This window comes from Perognathus longimembris, chromosome 7 (genome assembly GCF_023159225.1).
Source record: "Perognathus longimembris pacificus isolate PPM17 chromosome 7, ASM2315922v1, whole genome shotgun sequence".
Classification (NCBI taxonomy): Eukaryota; Metazoa; Chordata; class Mammalia; order Rodentia; family Heteromyidae; genus Perognathus; species Perognathus longimembris.
Window position 1 is genome coordinate 45096726 of NC_063167.1, and position 21443 is coordinate 45118168.

Sequence of the window (21443 nt, forward strand, 5' to 3'; positions counted from 1 at the left end):
AACACAGATTACAAAGCAGTAGAGTAGATTTTAAGATGAAATACACAAAAGTAGCAAGAAATGACTTTTGCTACTCCTGTTCTAAGTGCTAAGAATATACTCAAGTTAATGCTACTGATGAAATGTAGTTATTTAGCATATTCATTATAGTGGTCCATTGACATGTCTGTTTAAAAAGAAAAATCAACATGAACCAGAAATTGGTGGCTCATGTTTATAATCCTACCTACTCAGGAGGCTGAGATCTGAGGGTTTCCAAAGCCAACTGGGCAGGATTGTCTGTGAGACTCTTATCTCCACTAAACTAAAAAAATAAAAAATGAAAAAGAAGAGGAAGAAGAAGAAGAAGAAAGAAAGAAAGGCCACAAGTGGAACTGTGGCTCAAGTGGGAGACTGCTAGCCTTGAGCAAATGAAGCTCAGGGACAGAACCCAGGCCAACGGCTCAAGCCTTATGACTAGCACCAAAAGAAACCAAACCAAACCAAACACAACATATCTACAGCATTTTCTTTGAAATTATCTGTACCTTTGAGGCATACCCTGGAGTAATTTCAGGAACGAGTACAAAAAGATTGTGAAACTGGAATTCAGGCATCAGAATATCAACTTATGAAAAACTATGATTCACTTGGGCTTTTTTTTCCCCATGCCAGTCATGAGATCTCAAGTTATTTCAGTGTGAGTAAAACCTGATAGATACTTGAAAAATAATTATGTTTTCAATTAGCCTTCTGCCCAATTTCAAAGACTCATTATGTGTAAATTAGATATTAGCACTGATTTAATAAGCCAGATGAATCAATTCTTAGATCGTCAGAAAGTCAGAGAATACAGTGAATCTTGCTCAACTATTTATTTCATGTACTATGACACTGAACTACAATCTGCAGAAAAGTAATACCAATGATATAATTCAGCTACACTGAAATCTAAAACAACATTCTCTAAAGTGAAAAGATAATCTTAAAAGTTAAGGAGGTCACCAGCTAGGTTTTAGCCAAGTGATGTAATACAAGAGTTGAAACACAAGAGGGCAATAAAGATTTAAAAAACAACAACAACAACAAAAACAAAAAACACCAAACATGAGTTGAAGTCCATAACCTAAGGTTTTCTGGAAATAGTTGCATATTTTCACCCAAATTACAAACATCTGTTATGTGAACAAAGACACTGTGATTGTTGGAGAATAAAATTTTAGAGAGCCAATCCATCAAGTAGGATAAAAGTGTAATCACCTAACATTTCCTGACCACAGGGTCAGCTCTTTAAAACAGTATCAGGCCCAGCACGGGTGAGCCTGTAATCCTAGCAACTCAGGAGGCTAGGATCTGAGGATTGTGGTTCAAAGCCAGCCTGGAGAGGAAAGTCCATGAGATTCTTATCTATAATTAACCACCAGAAAACGAAATGGAACTGTGACTCAAAGTGGTAGAATGCTAGCCTTGAGCAGAAGGAGCTCACTGACAGTGCCCAGGTGCTGAGTTGAAGTCCCAAGACTAACAAAATAGTAGAAATAATAATAACAACAATAATGGCAATGTCCACTTACACTGAAACCCTGGGTGTTGGGTAAGTAAGGGTACAATGAAATAACCTTTTAGATCCTTAGTAGTCATGAGACTGTTCCTTGACCAGACTATTAGTATAAGTGAATCTTTAAGATGAAGGACACAATGTAAACTTACTTAATGCAAAACCATCACCAAAAACCACTCAACTTTCAAACACCTTTGGTAAAAGAAGGATATTTGCTTTTCAACTTATTTTTCTTTTTCCTCTACCCAAATTGATGGGTGGAGCAAATACTCAAAATTGTAAAGAGCAAGTAGTCATTGTTCTATGAATAGTTGGCAGGTCTCAGATAATCCTATAGTAGTTTCAAAGGAGGAAAAAAGTACGGGATTTCCAAATGATATTTTATAAATAATTTTCTAATAAGTAAATGTTTCAATGATGCAGTTCTGTTACTTCTGGAAAGTAGTTACTAAAATTTTTATTTTTGAAAAGTGAAACCTTCAGAAACAGTTTAGATTTTTTGTTTCTTATAAGAATTAAATTGGGCCCGGTACCGGTGGCTCATGACTGAGATCTGAGGTTCTCAATTCAATCAAGCTACCTCAGGTAAAAAAGACCCCGTAAGACTCTTACCTCCAATTAACCACTCAAAAAAACTGGAAGTGGTGCTATGGTGCTATGGCTCAAGTGCTAGCCTTGAGTACAAAGAGGCACAGGGACAGCATCCAGGCCCTGAGTTCAAGCCTCACAACAGACCGAAAAAAAAAAAAAAGATTAAATTGGTCAAGTAACGTTAGCTCTGTTAGCTCATCCCTGTCACCCTAGCTACTTAGGAGGCTGGGAGTTGAGAATCATAATAAGAAGCCAGCCCAGATAAGAAAGTCCATGAGATCTCCAATTAACCCCCAAAAGCTGGAAGTAGAGCTGGGACACAAGTGGTAGAGTACCAGTCTTGGGTAAAAAAGCTAAGGTATAACTCCTAGACCATGAGTTCAAGCCTGGCACCCCCCACTTCCCCCCGCCCCAATTAAATTGTTTTAATGAAAAGCAGAAGTGATCATAGATAATCATGTTATATAGTAAGCAAATACATGGCATAGTAAGTATACAAAATGATTAAAAAAAGAGAAACAAACAAACAAAACCAAAAAAATCCTACCATCCAAAGATCAAATTGGTTTTAAACTCAATTCTTCTGTGAGAATTGACAAAGCAGAACAACCTCATGAGGCATACACCAAGTACCGGAAAAAGCAAGTAGTTCTGGAATACCAAAAGATTTGCATTTAAGTAATGTGGAGCCCAAATGTACGCACTAAAACCATGTCTCATTCTTTTTACCTAGAAATTGACCTTTAAACATAGATTTTATATTAAATAGCTGGAGATGCAACAAAGTAAGTTTCTGGTAAGTCAAAGTCTTTGAAAAATTACTATAATTTAATTTGTTACCTTAAATTTACATTTCTTTTAATTAGGTGATTATTTACTGTTTACATTTATTATTTTTAAAACTACTTACATTTGTATAAAATATGCAAAAGTGATGTCAGTGATGTTATAAAATGTACTATATATAAGCTGGGCACTGGTGGCTCAAATCCTAGCTACTCAGAAGGCTGAGACCTAAACATCATGGTTTAATGGCAGCCTGGGGAAGGAAAAACTGTTAGATTCTTATTCCCAATTAATTAGCAAAATGCCAGAAGCAGAGGTGTGGCTTAAGTGGCACAGTGCCAGCCTAGAGCAAAACAGCCAACCAATAACTGAAAGACCTTGAGTTCAAGCTCCATACTGGCACACATACACGAAAAAATAATGTGCTATAAGTAAAGAGACTCCAATGTCAACTTCTCTTGTCAAAAGTACACAACATGTACACCTATGTGTTACTGCCATCTTTGCTCTGTTGAGATTTTTAAAACGACATGTACCAAAGGTTGGTGGGGAAACATGGAGAGCATTACAGATCTTTCTCCTATAAGGAGAAAGAAATTGGCTAGAAAAGCAAGGAACAGTTAAAAATAACAACTCTGTACAAAGTCAGTCCTGATACTCACAAGAAGCACTAAGTAGGAGTAACTATAGAGAGTGTCATTATTTTACCTGCTTCAAGGGAAGGCCTCTAAACAGTCTCATGCTGTACAATCTCAGCAGGTTATACAAGCAAACACCCGGCCATCAAAGGCAAGCACACAGTAACACAGACGAGGCCTGAGCTTCTTCCCTTATGCTGATTGGGATTTTATTTCACAGCATCTCCAGGAGACTAAAAATGAACAAACAGGCTGACTCATACATTCTATTCTATGGGACGTTGCACTTCATACACATGTTCTACAGTTACTTTATTTCTCATTTTATTCTGGAGTGTGTGTGTGTGCGTGTGTCTCATGGGGCTTGAACTCAGGGCCTGAGCTCTTGTTTGCTCAAGGCTAGTGCTCTACAACTTTGAGCCACAGCACCACTTGCAGTTTTCTGGTTGGTAACTGGACATTAAGAGTCTCATGGACTTTACTGCTGGGGCAGGTTTTGAACCACAATCCTCAGATCTCAGCCTCCCGAGTAGCCAGGATTACGGGTATAAGCCACCAGCATTTGGCGCTGGATTACATTTTATCCTAAGAGTTCAGATTTTACAGTTTGCTCACAAGTCAGTTTTATTCTGAGTTCATCTCTGTATCCTTTTGAATAACTAGTGAAATATATGCCAGGTAAAGCCAACCTGGGTTATAAAGCAAGACTGTTAAAAAGAAAAAAACAAAGGCCTCCTTCTCAAAATAGTTATTAATTATAAGTGGAAAAAATAATTTTAGCTAGTCATGGGAGTATACTTCAGTAATCCCCGCACTCAAGAGCTGGAGGCAGGAGATTTCCAGTTCCTGGCCTTGTCCACTGTATAGCAGGACCCCATCTTAAAATACCAACTCCTCTCTGTTCCAAACCAATCCATTAAATTTAAAATGATCACCTCTGACCCCTGAAAACTCTGACTGTCTCCTATTAATCAGTCATATCCTCATTAGTGAGGCATTGGCATTTAAAAATGCTGGGTCACTGGGTGCTGGTAGTTCACATGGGTAATCCTCGCTATTCAGGAAGCTGAGATCTGAACATGCTGGTTCAAAGACAGCCTGGGTAGGAAAGTCAGTGAGGTTTAGCTCCAATTAACCACCAGAAAACCAAAAGGGGCACTGTGGCTCAAAATGGGTAGAGTGCTAGCCTTGAGTGAAAAAGCTCAGGGACAGCACTTAGACCCTGAGTTCAAGGCCCAGGATCAATAAAAACAAAACAAAATGAAAATGCTGGGTCTTAGGTTTTCACATTCCCTTAATGGATAGCTAAAGGAGACAATGTCCAAGAGTTGCACTGACCTCTGAGTCTAGAGCCTTGGGCTGTTCCAGAAACAGAATTCTACTCCACTTTTCTATACAATCACATCCTCATAGCTTCCATCCTACATGTGCGAAATGAGCACTTTTTCATTGCTCACACATGCACAGTGGCACTGCTCTTATGACCTGTGCTGCATACTTAAGCACTGCTTCCCTTTTACAACCAGTTAACACTCTTCCCAAAGTCAACCTGTCTTCTTGTCCCTTCACAGCACACTTGCCAGTCATTCCCACCAAAGTGCACATTCAATACTCAATTCACTGATGAGCCGTTTCCTTTCTCAGGGACCTTCTAAACAAGCTTCTCAACAAAAGTACACGTTTAGTCTCAATCATAATAGGTATTTGTACATCTTATAGGTAGTATCTGTACATCTTAATAGGTATTTGACAGTACCCTATCTATTAAATGGGGTGGGGAGAGGGATAGCACTAAAGGCTTTTAAATGATTTCCAGTGCCATTACTGAATCTCATTAAACAAGAGAACCCCAAAGGCACCACTACTGCTATTCATGTGGCACTGAACCTGTTGCAGGGGAATCCAGCCCTAACATATGGGTAGAAAGTAAGTCAAAGAAAGACAAAAAGGGAGAGCAAACCAAAGTAATAGAGATAAGAAGCAGCATCACTAAAATGCCAAATGGTGTCACAATCATTACCATACCAACCACAGTTTGGGGACATATTTTAGTGTTCCTAGAAGCTTTATATACAAGAAACCATATAGCTAGGTGCATGAGATTCCTCACAAGCCCTCTAGAACTTTCTGCACTAGCCTTCCTGATACAGATCCTGCAAAAAAAAAAATCTACAAAGCAGTCATGAGGAAGTCTCACATACAGTAGGCACTAATATTCTAATACTCCAGGCATCTCCAAATATCCACATATGACAGAGCAGGGGAAGGGAGATGGCTGGCACACATGAAATAACAGTGTTTAGTGCAGTCCCTCTTTATAAATCAATGTATGCACAAAGTGGAGTGATGCAGGACAGAAGCTCAAAAGAAGTTCTATGTAACACATAGCATACAGGTATTGTATCCCATAAGGATTACTATGGACCAGATAAAAATATTTTTTAGAAATTCATTTTAAGTGACTTATATATGTTTAAATTCTCTACTAGCTACACTTTTTAAAACTAAAAGTAAATAGGTAAAACAGTAATGCATTATTTTACTTTTCTCTTTCTGTTTTCTTGGGGAGGTCCTAGTAATCTTTGAATCTACAGTATTTTCTACTTCTAACACATCCCAATTCCAGTATTAAGTTTCAATATAAATATTTAATCTGTACTTACATTTCATGAATTTACAGTTTGAAAAGTAGGTTCAAATGCTCAAGTGTAAGTCTAGACACACTGATGTGTTTCAATCATCAAATTGAACATGGATTTAAAAATCAAATAAAAATTTAAAATTTCAGCTCATCACCCAAGCTATATTTCACATGGCTGATGGACTCATGTAGCTGGGGGCTACCCCGTCATAGCAGGTACAGTGACAGAATCACTTTTAAACCTTTCTAAGAAAATCTTTCTAAGGAACCTACCAAGTAGTTAAATTATGCTAAGTATATTCCGTATATTTCACTTCTTATACTGTCAATAGTTCAGTCAGGATACTTTACTAAACAGTGTTTTGGAGGGGGTAGGTCGTAAAGAGAGAAAGGCACACCTCAATTCAAGAACAGAGGAGACAAGGAGATTCAAAGAGGAGGAAACAAAGTTCCCAAAGGAAAGCTGGAAAATCCTGACATTGTTACTTCTTGGTCCAGGGTGCTAGTTACCCTGCAAAAATTACAACTGTTGTTTATAATGAGTCTCTCAACTTACATACATACAGTAGCTGTCATTATATCCTCAGACAGCACATTCAAGGAGCTCTAAGTCCCTCTCAAACATGCTTGTTACTGTTGACATACTGAAACATATGAATAATTCAATAAATGAATCTCTACCCAAGCTATTAATCATACATCAGTCTAGGTACCCATCTATCTTGAGAAAACCCTTTCTGAAATACCTGTAAAGTATGCCTCCATTACCCCAAAGGAACCAATTACAATCCCTACAGCCTTCTCTTCTGGGTCAAAGTTCAGTGTTCCTCCAGCAGCAGGCTTAAAACATAACTTTTAAAGGAGCTAGATTCCTAAGGTAGTTCTATTTTGAGCCTTCTTCCTGTTCTGAGCTGAAGTTGGAAGGGTTCTGGTGGTGATGTCATGGAAGAGAGTCACTTGGCTTTTCCAGAGGGGTCTTCTCTGGCAAGGCTGCGAACACTGCAAGGAGAGTAAGTGGTAACTGGACACTCATCTTCCCTTTGGGGTCCCAGCTATTCATTAGCCAGGAAGAAGGTGAGTTGAAATGATAGGCAGATATATTTATATAGTTATTATGCTAGGCATCTCGGAAATGAAATAGAAGAGGGAGAATATGACTCACTCTAGGGAAGAGAGATGACCATCTTCATCCACCCCTTTCCCCCAAACACCCATTATAAAGTCAGGGTAAAAAAAAGGGTGGGAGGACCATCTGTTAAGAATATAGAGATTATATACCTTCGAGGTTTGAAGAGGGAAATACTGCTGGGATACTCTGACCCTTCAGTCTCTTCTCTCCTCTGTGGTTTTGGAACGGTGGACTTGGGCCTGGGTGTGCCTTTTAACTAGGAGGCTTTTGGCTTTGGAGGACCAAGAAGGGCCAGGGTGTGGCTCAGGGAATTAAAAAAAAAAAAAGTAGCGGTTTAGGCTTGGTTTGGGGTTGTTAGGGGAAAATAGATTAAACTAAAAGACCCATTGGGGAATAAAATAGAATACACTGGACCAAAGGTGTGTGTGTGGGGGGGGGGGGCGGTCCATCTACCTCTTTCTCAACTAAGTCCAGCAGTTCATTGCTGGTGATGGGTGCCAGGGATGGGGAGGAGAAAAATCCCAACACAACTGCAGACCACTACTTCCGGCGGCTTGGAGAACAGACGTGCCAAATGCAATCAGCAGGTGAAAGACACGCTCTTTGTCAATTCTGGGGTGTTAGGCGTCTAGCTAAGCCCTTGGGGGAGCAGGGTATTCCCGGTTTCTCAGCCCACTTCTCCACCAAATTCTGAAGAAGCATAGGTGTGGTCTCCCTTCAGGAAAGTGGCAGCTGGCATGTAGTGAGGGAAAGGATTCTTGGCCGGAAAGGCAGGGAGAAACCCTGGGGTTAGCTACAGCAAGGAGTTGGGGGGGGGGGGGTGTCTCTGCCAAGCCCCTCCTCCTTTTGAAAACTGTTCTGGATCAGCATAAATTACAGCAACATCCCCCCCCCACCCCCAATAATGTTTCTAATAAAAGACATAGCTTCTCATGCCCACATTAAAGCACACACTGGAGCCCCGGTTGATAGAAATAAACAGGTGAGCCAAGAGAGAAGCGGGAAAACAAAACAAAACAAAAAACCCCTATAACAACAACAAAAAAAAACAAAACAGGGAAAGGGAGAATGAAGGGAGGCGTCCTCGAACGTGCGGGGAAACCGAGGCTTCCTCGTCCTTCCTCTACACTCTCTTCCAGCCTAACAGAATCTGCGTGGCAGGGTGCAAAGCTAAAAATGACTCCCCGACAGACCCCCGCACCGCCCCTGCACGCGCGCTGTCTCCCACCTACCCCAGGTCCAGCGTTCTGGCCTCGTGGTAGCTCCCGATCCCCCGGGCGCCGTGCGCGGGGTTTACCCTCACCCGGCCCGCCACGGCCGCCGGCGCCACCGCGGGGACTCCGGTCTTCCTTTCTCCTCCCTCCCTCCCTCCACCTCCTCCTCCTCCGCCGTCTCCGCCACCTCCTCCTCCTCCTCCTCGCAGACTCCTCCCGCCGGATCCTTCATGTAAACAACATCCAGGCTCTATTTACAGTCGCCACCGGACCGCAAGGGACCCGCGCCAGCACCCTGTAAGAAGGCGGGGGTGGGGAGGAGAGCGAGTGCGCAACATTCACACACACCCCGCCCCGCCCCTCCGCACCGCCTCCCCCTCCCCTCCACAGGGCTGGATTGGGACCCGGGGGGCTCCCCGAGCTCTCGGCTCACCCGCGCGATCCCTGACACCTCTGCCCGGGCCACCGGGAAACCGCGGAAATGCCCCTGGGCGAGGCTGCTTGCCCGCCCGCCCGCCCACTCCGCAGGAAAATAACCACTCTCACAACAACAAACCCAGCCCGGCAACACCTTGGAGTCCGTCCCGGAGTGCAGAGCCCAGGCCCGCCCCGGCCCGCCCCGGCCGGCCGCCCCCGCACGCCTACCCCGCGGTGGCGAGCTGCGTGCGGTGCCCCAAGTGGCTGAAGGCAGGCGCCGCGGCGACCGGCCGTGGCACTCTCCGGCCCCCGCCACCCCCGCCGGCCCGCCCCCCGGCCCGCGATTGCGCGTGCGGGCGCGCGCGCCGCGGCTAGCCCCGCCGGAATCGCTCTCCGCGCCCCGAGCCTTCCCGCGTCTCCCGGGCCGGCTGGGGCGCGCCGTCACACTGGGCCCGGAGCGCAGCGGCCCGCGCTGCCCGGCGCTGCCCGGCGCGCACCCGGACGTCCCAGCGGCCACTCGAACCGCCTTCCACCTCCCGCCTTTGAGCCGCCGCCGCCTTCCACCTCCCGCCGCCGCCCGGCCCCGTGCAAGCCCCGCAGCCCCCACGCCGCGCCGAACGGCCCCCCACACCCACCTGCGTCCCCGGAGGGGTCCTGGGCCCCCCCTTCCTTTGTTCTTCCCGCTATTTGCATGAGGATTATCTAATGACGCAGCAAGGCTCGCCACAACGTGACCGTCGCCATTTTTCTGTTTTTATTCTATCTCTGCCATGTGATATAGTTCGGGGGGGAGGGGGGGCTTGGAAAAGGGAGAGAGACAGGATTTAAAAAAAAAAAAAAAGCACAACAAAAACTTCCGGGTCTCATGACCGGGAAAGGAGAAAAACAAAAGGGAGACGAGACACAACTCCAGGGGAAGGACGCTGTGTGTGTGCGTGTGTGTGTGCGCGCGTGCGTGCGCGCGCGCGCGCCTTCCCTCTCCTCTGCTGGGAGGAGGAAGGCTTCGACCGTGGACTCGAGCATCTTTCCATCCTAGACGTCCAGACCGTCCACATCACACCCTCCAGCCACGGCTGTCGCGGGTCCCGACCCGGTACAAAGCCCCTAAAGCTGCGGGAAGCTGTCAGCTCGTCCCTTCCTCCGGTCACCCTCGCTTACCCCGCAGCCTCACAGCCCGCGCTGTACTCCGGCCCTAGAGCTGGAGCTGCTGCGATCGGACAAGTCCCATTCTTACCTGGAGAAGGGAAATGATCGTCGAGAGGCCACCACAATTCTTAAGTTTTGAAACAGTTTCCTTCGAAGCTGTTGTTTACACGACCACCGCGTGGCACCACCAGGCATACTCTTAGCAGTGGTCCAAGTCTCCTTTCTCCGGCGTTTTCCTCCCCCTTTTCAAAGCGGGACACACCCGTAAGTGGTGTTCCATAGGGGTGGGTTCTTTGGGGACAGAATCATTCATCATGCCTGGGCTTATTTAGGAAGAGATTTTAAATAAATGGTTGTTCAGAGTGTGTGTGTTGGGGGGGGGGCTGTTTCAGAGACAGTTACGTAGCACAAGGGGGAATCGTGTTTCATTGATCTTATTCACCTTCAGAGGGAGAGTGGGATAGGCATATTCTATCCCAAGTTAACGGTTGCTGGAAAAAAGAAAAAGAAAAAAGAAATCTCCGGAACTCTGCCACATTTTCCACTAAGATGTAGAAGATTGTGCTTTTGTTTGCTACTGAATTCCCTTTGGGTGCTTTCACTTTTGTTTCTTTAGAATTGCTTTTCTGGGATTTTCCCCTCTCTATTTCATAACTGAGAGCAGAAATGGACATTAGAGTTGAATAGGCTTTCTCACTTACCAAGAGAAAGAATGGGGGGCTCCAAGTAGACTTGGTAGTCGCTCTCGGTTGAGGCTGGATCACCTGACATTTTAGGGAGGGAGGGGGCATAGGGAGCTTGGGGAGGGCAGGCTAGGGGAAGTTGCTTAGTAATGCATAGTAATGAGTCTTCTTTGTAGCATTTATGCTAGAAGTTAAAGATGGAGAGGGGCAGCAGCCCCTTCTCAGGAATGCTGTGAGACTGATTAGTTCTTTCCAACCTCTTTCTTGTGACTTGACTAAAATGTGTTTGTTCAAATACAGCTTCACCTTTCCCTGGTAGAGTTTGTCATTTCCCTGAAATGCTACTTGATCGCTGTGGCTTTTTTTTTTTTTTTTTAACTAGACTCATAGAGTTGACCACTCTTCTTTTTGTAGCACTATGTCCTTTTTCTATTTATTCCACACTTCAACACACAGAACAGTTGCTGTATCTCTCACAGTTGGGAGGGGTGGATTTTGAAGACCAGATTTATCCTATTCATGCTGTATCTCCCTCATTTCACAGTGAGTGGCAATGAGTGAGCAAAGGAAGGTGGGCAGCCCTTGCACTGTTTGCAGTGAAGTACTGCAGATGTTTCTTGAATCCTACACCTTTGCAGACCATTTTTGGTGGGCAAAAATGGCTACAGAGCCAGGCAAAACATACTTTGCTCCCCTACTTTTTCCTCCTCCTCCTCCTCCCCTTAAAACTGTATTTGGCTCCTTTTAAAAATTCTTTATAATTTATACAAATAAATTTGTTATGCCAATTCTTGACTCTTTGGGGTTGTTGCTTTTGCTTTCAGGGACTGCAAAGCTTGGTGGAATTTTAAGTGTGATTTAACCCTGCCCAGCCTGGAAGCAAGTCATCACCAGTAGCATGTTTTTGTGTTTGGGGGTGGGGGGATTAGGGGGAATAAGGCCAGGGCCTCTTGTATGCTAGGTAAACACTGAGCTGCTCCCCAGCCCACAGATATTCCCATTCTTCCTGGAACCCAATGACAGAGCTGCCAACACTGGCAGTTGAGCAAGCTAAAAAGAACTGCTGAAAAAATGTTAACTACTAACAGGATTGAAAATACACATTTACAGCTTGGGGGGAGAAAAGAAAGAAACCCTGGAGAGTAACTGCTGTGTATAATTATAATTACAGCTCAGGGGAAGGTCTGGAGAGAGACCCAGATGTCACAGATAAATTCATACACATCTGGAGCGGTCAAGTTCCACTGCACAGTTTGAGTGTATGCCTATTGACCGGGTAGGTAAAGTGGATATGTCAGGAAGAACAGCTAACATTCATATTTGCCATCCCAGATAACAAGTGTGGGATTATAATTTCAGTGTCACATTTTCACCTTGAACAAAGTGAAGGTGACGTCTAGTTATACATGTAAAATGTGTGCCCTTACAAAGCATAACAGAGGGGAAAAGAATAGTCCACAAGATAGAATTATAGGAATGCCTTTGTATTTTGTCTTCCCTACATGTGCACTCTACACGTATCACTTGAAAATCAAACTTCAGTCCTCACAGGTACCACTTAGCTGCTGATTATATAGAATTTTTACAGAAACCCCAACCATCTTCAGTCACTTGGATATGCACCGACAAGAGAAAACAAAAAAGAATCCCTAGGGGCATGGTGATTTGAGGCATGGGTTTTGAAGTTAAGTGCTAAAGCTGCCGCTCTGCCAATCTGTTCACTGTGTCAAGTTGAACCAGTTACTCACTAGTTGTGATTTTCAGTTTCTTTACACATGGGTAAGACAATAACACCTAGATTACAGGATAATTTTGAGGAATGAGTTTGTATATATGTATATATACACATATATACAGATATAATGAATATATACTGTGATGTATCTTTTATATGTCTGAAAAATTTTTAAATTACTTTTTTTATTTACCCTGTGCATTTCTTAGAATTCTTCTTTCTTTTTTGGCTCCTTATTCTTGAAAAATTAATCAAACCTACTATGAGTGAAAGCTCTCTAGCTATAAAGATAAATCAAGAAGTACTCACTCTAACCTTGGAAAGACACAAACAAATAACTAGATTGACACAGGAAGACTGGAGGAAAGAACACTGCTGCCTCCTGCCTCCTACATAACCGTGGTCTGTTTGAAATTAATTAAGATCTAGCTTTAGTAATAGTTACATGATGACAAAGTTTATAGAAGCAATTTGGAAAATGCCTCTTCTCTCAAAAAAAAATTCTTTAGTGGAGGGAAAGTGGGAGAAAAATGAGGATAACATTGTTCAACAAAAAATGTACTCATTACCTTACATATGTAACTGTAACCCCTCTGTACATCACCTTGACAATAAAAAATCCTTTAAAATTTTTATACAAGTTGATTACTTTTGAAATTTTAACCAGTGTAATTCTTCAGTTTTAAAGAGCAATTTCCCAGTCTAGTGTAAGAGGCAGGATTCTTTTTCATTCCGGTAAAAAAAAAAAAAAAAGCTAGTTTGTATCTTTGAAGTTGAAGAAATGTAGCTAATAGCAAGTACTTTTGGTTATTAATTAGACCACTTTAATCAAGAACTGTATTCCAAGGAAATTATTCCCAGCTTTGGTTCAGGTGCTAGAGAAACAAAGATAAGGGAAATATAGACTTTGCTTTTAAGGAACTAATAATCTAATAGTATTGTATTCAACAAGTATTTATTGGTTACTTACTAGAATGGATGCTAGATATAGTTCATACATGTATAACAATCTATTTATCTATATGAAGTGAGTTGGTAGGATCGCAAGTTCAAGGCCAACCTGGCCTATATAGTGAGACCCTATTTTTATTTCCCTGCCAAGATTTTCATCCTCATCCTCCATGAGAGTTGAGAACTAGTAGATAAAAATACAAGATGCCCAAACAAATTTAAGTTTCAGATAGATAATATTTTGGGTATAATGAGGTGACAAATGTTGAATGGTACATGTTTATGTTAAAACCTATTCATTGTTTATCTGAAAGAACGCATCCTGTATTAGGCAACTTAATCCTTGCAAACCCAATTGATTAATTTGCAGTTTTCTGGGAGTCTGGTCAGGCTTGGTAAATGTTTAATAAACCTTTGTACTGTATCTTATCCACATGATGTACTTTGCTGCGGCTTCTAAAGCCAACCCTGGAGCTCTACAGGCATGAACTACAGTGTGCCTGAGGATAGGCTTGGTCACTTGTGTGACAACTTTAATTTTCTAGGCTTCTGCCCTGGTTCTTGTTCTTCCTCTCCATTTTCTCTCTTGGAACTGGAGTTCTGTCCTGAGCCCCAGTTTACTTGGCTGGGACCCATACTTTTTTTTTCTCTTGCCAACTTTTTCTGGGGTAAGAACAAGACTTTGTTAGTGGCTGGCTGGGCTCATGATTTAAAGTGAAATTACTGAAAAGTACAAATTACTGAAACCCACTACAGATATTGTCTCCTTCTGGTCTTACCTACTATGTGGATGTGCAAGAAACTCAAATGACATCAGGCTTGTGAAGGTGCTTTGTAAAGTACAAAGCTTCTATCATGGCAATTTCATTTAGGGATGGAGTTCAAGTTCTTCCTGGCATAGTATGTGAAAGCCTTTCTCCAAAGTACCTGGAATTCCCCGTTTCTGTCCATGTCAAGTGACCTATGATGCTAAAATTGATATGAAAAATTTCCAAATGCCATTTTTTTTGTGTTTTGTGTTAGTGATGGAAATCAAACCCAGAACTGTAAAATGCCAGGTAAATGCTTTACTGGTGAGCTACCACCCCAGCCTCTCTCCTTAATTTTGATTAGTACATTCAAATTGACTTGTTATTGCAATATTAGTGGACCAATGATTTTATTTTTTTAATCTTGATGCCTCTGAAACCGAAGTCTCACAAACTAAGTGTAATTTGAGACATGTAATTTACTCATGTAATTTATTTTCTATTTTATTCTTTTAAAATTCTATTTCATAAAAAACCGAATATAATATGTTAATTTTATAACCTACCAATGGATTTATTATATGTGTTTTGCTAATCAGTGATCTGCACTGGCCAATGAGATTTCCTATATTAATCATACAACAGGATAAATGTCAAATATTTACCATCTTTGGTCTCCAATAGGTATTACCTTGTTCATGAAAGGAATGGAGGCCACCTGTCAGAGGTAAGTCACAGTCATTCACACTAATATCAGCAAGCAGAAGACTGCTGCCAGATTTGCTAAACTGCCTGAGGTGAATATGTATAATTCCTGGCAAAGCCATTTACAAAAAAGGATAGCTGAAGTAGTAACATAAACAGAAACAATGTTCATGCAAATCAAAGGACATTGTCTCAGGCAATTCTTCCTCTGACTCTTTCATTAAATGATTTCTGGTTGGGTTAAGGAGACTTTTAAGTTTCTGAGATTTTACAGATAAGAAAACAAAATGAAGGTATTTTTCTCATTGTCTTTGCCCCTGGCCTAAATGAGGAGATTTGTCTGATATTCAGATTTCACTCTACCAGCCAGCTTGAAGAGGCTGGAAGACAGTAGGGTCTAGAGAAAGCAAAGGTAATAAAGGAAAAAGAAGAATGGTTCAAATGAAGTAGAAAGAAAGCAATTTTTTAAATTAATTTTTTATTTCTTGGTGTGTGATCCATTCCTGGGGCTTGAACTCAGGACCTGAGTGCTGCTTTCCCTGAGCATATTTGCTCAAGATTAGCACTGTACCACTTGAGCCACAGATCCACTTCTGGCCTTTTTGGTAGTTAATTAGAGATAAGAGTCTCACAGACATTTCTTCCTGGGCTGGCTTTGAACCACAATCCTCAGATTTTAGCCTCTTGAGTAGCTAGGATTACAGGCGTGAAACTTCAGCACCCACTATGTCTTGGTATTCTTATAACAAAGACATTCATAATTCAGGATTTCCTGGATACCTTCTCTTTTCCTTTTCTAGTTTTTCTTTCCTTTCTTTCATATTTTTATTAGCATCTATTAGTTTTACCAGGGGATTTTCATTTTGATGAGTCCAAATATGTGAACAATATACCTTGATCTGACTTGATTGGACTTGATCACACTCTCCCCTTCTGTGGCTCTCCTTTATATCCCCTCTCGTCCCCATTCTTTTCTTTTTGATTGGAGTGTTTTGGGTTTTTGCTTTTTTTTTTTTTTAACTTTTGATCAGTTGGTTTTAGGGGAGAGAAGGCCCTAAAAGGCCAGTGTCATTTCAGTGTATCACAAAAGCTAGATTAGTGAAGTGTTTTTGTTAAAAATGATAGTGGTCTCACTATGTTGCTTAGACTAGTCTTGGTCTCTGGCTCAAATGAAAATTTAAAGAGAGGACAGAAGATGAATTAGAGGCAGCTAGGCCACACAACTGGAAGGAGAGGGAGAGGATTACAAAGAAACAAGAGGTAATAGATGAGGGACCTGTAGCAAGAGAGGCTTCTTTGCTTTTCAATGGTTGGAATGACAGCATGATTGTTATACTGATGGAAATAGCCAATAGAGGAAGACCAGATGATGCAGGATAGAGAAGGAGGATTGGCTGGTTCTATTTTCTTGAGTTTGAGAGGAGGGGTTACTCTAATACTCAGGTAGAGGCTTTTTCATCCCGGAGGAAAGGCAAAGCTTACCCGGCTGCACCCACGCATGTGCATAGATATGGTAAGCCTGAATGGAAGTTCTCTTCAGGTTCCTCCCTTTTCTCAAGGAGGAGAGAAGCATAGTTATTAGCTGTGGGTCTGAGCATGAGGATGGGGGGAAAAGGAAGACCAGGATGGCCTTTTTTTCAGGGCAGAGAAGTAAATGGGCCAGGGATATAGGGGGTTATCTGGGAAAGAGTAAAGGTGTGACAATTTTAAAGTGAAACATTCAGCCTGGTATGGGTATGCATTTTCCAGCTGTTACCAACCACAATAGGTATGCCAATAGTATAAGTGGGAAGCTGGATTCAACTGGTTGTGATTTTTCCGAACAACTTGGCAGAATGACAGAATTAAAATGGTCAGAGGATCTTAGGGAGTCAATATTGTTTGCTATGAAATTTCAATGTGTTGTAAAGGAACAGAGCTTCGGCTAGGGACTGGTTCAGGAACGCGCCTCCCTCTGGTCTTTGCTCGACTGGCTCCCTCTTGTGGTTCAGTCATTCTGTGATTATGCCCTTTGGAGTACAATGAACTGGCTTCCTTACTCCTTTATTATTTTTTTTTATCTTATGATTTTCAATTAGCATACATCAGTTGTACAAGGGGGATTCATTGTGAAATTTCCATGCATGCATACAATGTATCATCATCATAATTCACTCCTCTCTTTCTCTTCTTTCCCTTTCCCCTTCTGAAGGTTGCAAAGATCTTCTCTTTCTTTGTCCAAGCTGTGTATGATTACAAGGGTTCAGTCAGTTCATTCAGTTGTCCCAACACCTATGGTTGAAAGGATGGTCCTTTCCCTCATCACTCTTGAAATTCACTAAGCCAACTGGCCATATAGCTGAAGGTTTGTTCCTTAACCCTCTGTTCCTTTCCATTCGTCTCCCTATTGTATATTTATATTAATTTCATAACCATTTTGCTCTTCTTTCCTTTCTTGCCTTCTTCCTTCCTTTTTCTTTTCCCCTCCCTCCCTCCCTCCCTCCCTCCCTCCCTCCCTCCCTCCCTCCCTCCTTCCCTCCCTCCCTCCCTCCCTCCTTTCCTTCCTTTCTCTCTTTCTATTTCTCTTAAAGACTGGACTGTTCCATGATTAGTAGTGTTGCTTTCCAACAATGGAAGTCTGCTACATTTAGCTCTAGTACAAAGATTAACCTGCTGTAAGGACTGTGTGTTTATATACCCAAGTTTCTTTTCTCCTTTGCCTCTATGACTTGCCTATATTTTTGCTTTAATTGCTACCTTCCCCATCATCCTGATAACTACACACATTCTTTTAAATAAGCTTTCTGTCTAGTGGTTTTCTCTTAGCAATGCATTAGTTATTTTATAGGTTTAATTTCAAAATATATTCTTAAATTTTAAATATCTAATTGATAAGTGTGTGCACATATGTGCAAGGGGTGGAGGTGGGCTGGATACTCCGTCAACTACCACATGCTACTCAAATCACACTGCAGTCAATTAAACACTTTACAACTCTTCACTCATGTCATTGTCATTGATTTCACTTCCAACTAGTTTTCCTATGCAGTTGGGTTTTGGGATCATTTGTTTACTTCTTTCAGAGTTATATCTTATTATATTCAGCTCACTATTCCAGATCACTGAGATCTTTTTGGATCCTAATTTGATCTATCAAGGGCATTTGTTATTTCAATCAAACCCATTACTTCCTATATTTGGAAAGCAGATCAGTATCTATCCAAGTACATTTTCAACAAAAAGTTCAAGGCAGAGAGTGGTAGGAGACTATAGCATGTCATTAGAGACCCTCCCTCTGGATGCCCTTTTAAAAAATAAAATGCTGGGGTTTAGACTGGAGGCCTAACAGTTGCTAGACAAGTGCTCTACCACTTGAGTCATGACTATGGCTTTTCACATATTTTGTGTGTGTGTGTGTGTGAGCATGGGCTCATCCTAAGGCTTGAACTCGGAGCTAAGGCATACTCCCTGAGCTTTTTTTGTTTCCCCACTCTAGATTAGTGCTCTACAGCTTGAGCCATGGCTCCTTTTCTGATTTTTTCATGGTTAACTGGAGATGAGTCTCATGGACTTTCCTGCCCAGGCTGGCTTGACCCACAATCCTAGATCTCAGCCTCCTGAGTAGCTAGGATAACAAGTGTGAATCACTGACACCTGTCTTTTCCCACACGTTTATTATTAGTGCATATTTATTATACCTTGTAGGGGGGCATTGTGATACTCCCATTCAAGCATTTAATCCTCTGGTTTTGTGTGTGTAGGTGTGTGTGTGTGTGTGTGTGTGTGTGTAGGTGTGTATGTGAGAGAGAGACAGTACTAGGGCTTGAACCTAGGAACTCATACTCTTGCTCAGCTTTCTTGCTTATGTTTGGTGCTCTAATACTTGTGCCATGTTTCTAGTCCAGCATTTTTCTAGTTAGTTGGGTATGGAATCTCAAAGACTTTTCTGACTTGCAACTATGATCCTTTAGGTCTCAGCTGCCTGAGTAGCTAAGATTACCTAGTCTCTGGTTGCTGTTACTCAGCAGTTAACACTTGTTAGGGGTGGCTACTCAGATCTTTACACAGTAATGGATTTATGCTTCCTTTTCTCAACTGTATAATGAGAATGGTATTACCTACCTCAGAAGACTGTAGTTAGGATTAGATGATTAAAACACATGAAATACCCTTAGGCCAGTAGCTAACAGAGCAGTGTTGAAGATGGTGAGCCATTGTGATATTCAGCTTTCCCTTACTGTCACAAATATCAGAGATAAGAAAAATTCCTTTTGGGAAGAGGTAAGGGTAATATTGAATCATAGTTTTGGAGCTTCTTATAGTCCATATCCAGTTGGTCCCATTGTTTTAGGCCAATGACAATGTGTCATGGTAGGAATATGGAATGTAGCAAAACTGATCACGGTATGGCCAGGACTCAAAAGACAAGTAGGGGAAGAGACAGGGGTCTCAAAATCTCCTTCCAAGGGCATGCCTCCAGTGACCTGAGATCTCTTACTAGGGTTTACCTAGGTTTTCCTGTCTCTGAGTAGTACTAAGCTGGGGACAAACCCATAGACTTATGGGCCTATCCTCTCAGTCATTAATTATTTGGGGAGGTAAGGGTTTCACTATTAACAATGTGGACTTTATCCTTGCCTTATTACTTCCTTGCTGTGTATCCTTAGACAATTGATTAAATTTCTTTGAACCTCAATTTTATTTTTGTGGAATAACTGTAGGAACAGTGTCATTTTGGTGTGAGGACTCAATGCAGTGTTTAGTGGCATGCAGGTCTCTCAAACACTGTTTCTGGAAGTGATAGTTGTGGATTTTCATCCTGTATTTACTGTTATCTCTCCTGCCTCATTTTCATGCTAAAGTATTTCCAAGCCTTGAACATATGAAGATACGTTTGTTTGTTTTTTTTCTAGTGCATTTCCTGGTCAGTCAGTTTAGTAATTTAATAGTTTGTTTGCAGAGTGATAGTTAATTTAAATCAGCTTTTAAACCTCTTCTAAAATGCAAGCAAACTGATTATTGGAATGTTTGGTAAGTGTATGTCATGGCTAAGTTATCAAATGTCAATTCATTTTTATAATACTTCACCTTGTACACTGTCTATGCTGAATGTGTAGACTTCATAAGAGAACCTTCAGGGACCAGACCGTGGAAAGTTGTGTTCATTTTCTAGACTGTGAAGCATGATCTGATGTTTCAGAACAACTATGAAATTCACTTTTGTTTTTACCACTGCTTTTTCCTTTGGCTTATTTGATACTGAGGATACAGCTCAGTACTGCAACCACCAATGACAAAGCTGTTTCCATGGGAAAATAATCTGCCTTGTGGTGACCAGCTGTCAGACTCATTGTGGTGGAAGACAGACATGGTGTGCCAAACCATGACCAACACCTCTTACAAGGTAGGAAAAGAAATCCCAGATCCTAAATGAATAATCTCTGCAAAGCAAACAATCAAAGGCTAATGCCTGATAACAATGAAGAATAAAGGCACATTTTGTGATGTACTTAAAAAAAAAAAGTATCAAGTCAGCTTTTCTAATAAATGTCTGAGTGTAAATGATAAATAAAACATTGCAAGGAAGTAAAACGTTGTTACTTTTTATTCTCTGTCCGTGTGCACCATTAAAAAACATTTGGACTGGGTGCCAGTGGCTCACACCTATAATCCTAACTACTCAGGAGCCTGAGATCTGAGGATCATGATTCAAAGCTGGCCTGGGCAGGAATGTCTGAGAGACTCTTATTTCCAATTAACCACCAGAAAACCGGAAGTGAGGGGGCTGGGGATATGGCCTAGTGGCAAGAGTGCTTGCCTCCTATACATGAAGCTCTGGGTTCAATTCCCCAGCACCACATATACAGAAAACTGTCAGAAGTGGCGCTGTAGCTCAAGTGGCAGAGTGCTATCCTTGAGCAAAAAAAAAAAAAAAAAAAAAAAAAAAAAAAGCCAGGGACAGTGCTCAGGCCCTGAGTCCAAGGCCCAGGACTGGCCAAAAAAAAAAAAAAAAAAAAAAGAAAGAAAGAAAAAAAAAAAAAAAAGAAAACCAGAAGTGGTGTGGTGCCTCAAGTGGTAGAGTATTATCCTTGAGCGGAAGAGCCCAGGAACAGTGCCCAGGCCCAGAGGTAAAGCCCCATAACCAACCAAAACAACAACAACAACAACAAAACTAAAAACAAAAAAAACACCCAAACCATTTGGGACATATCTATCTTTTTAAATTCTTAGTCCGTCCCTCTACTCCCTTCATCCCTACCTCTACTAGTGGTAGAGCACTAGTTGAATGAAAAGGCTAAGGTATAGCACCTAGGCCCTAAGTTCAAGCCTCAGCAAGAGCACAAAAAGTGCATATACTATGTAGGCATTATGGTGAAAAGCTGTGATATCAGCACTAGGGAAGCTAAAATAAAAGGATTAGAGGTTCAAGGTCAGCCTGCTTGACACAGTGAATTTTAGGACAGCCTGCAGTACATAGCTAGGCTTTGTCTCAAAAAAACAAAAATGACCAAGCATGGTGTTGCATGTTGGTTATCTAG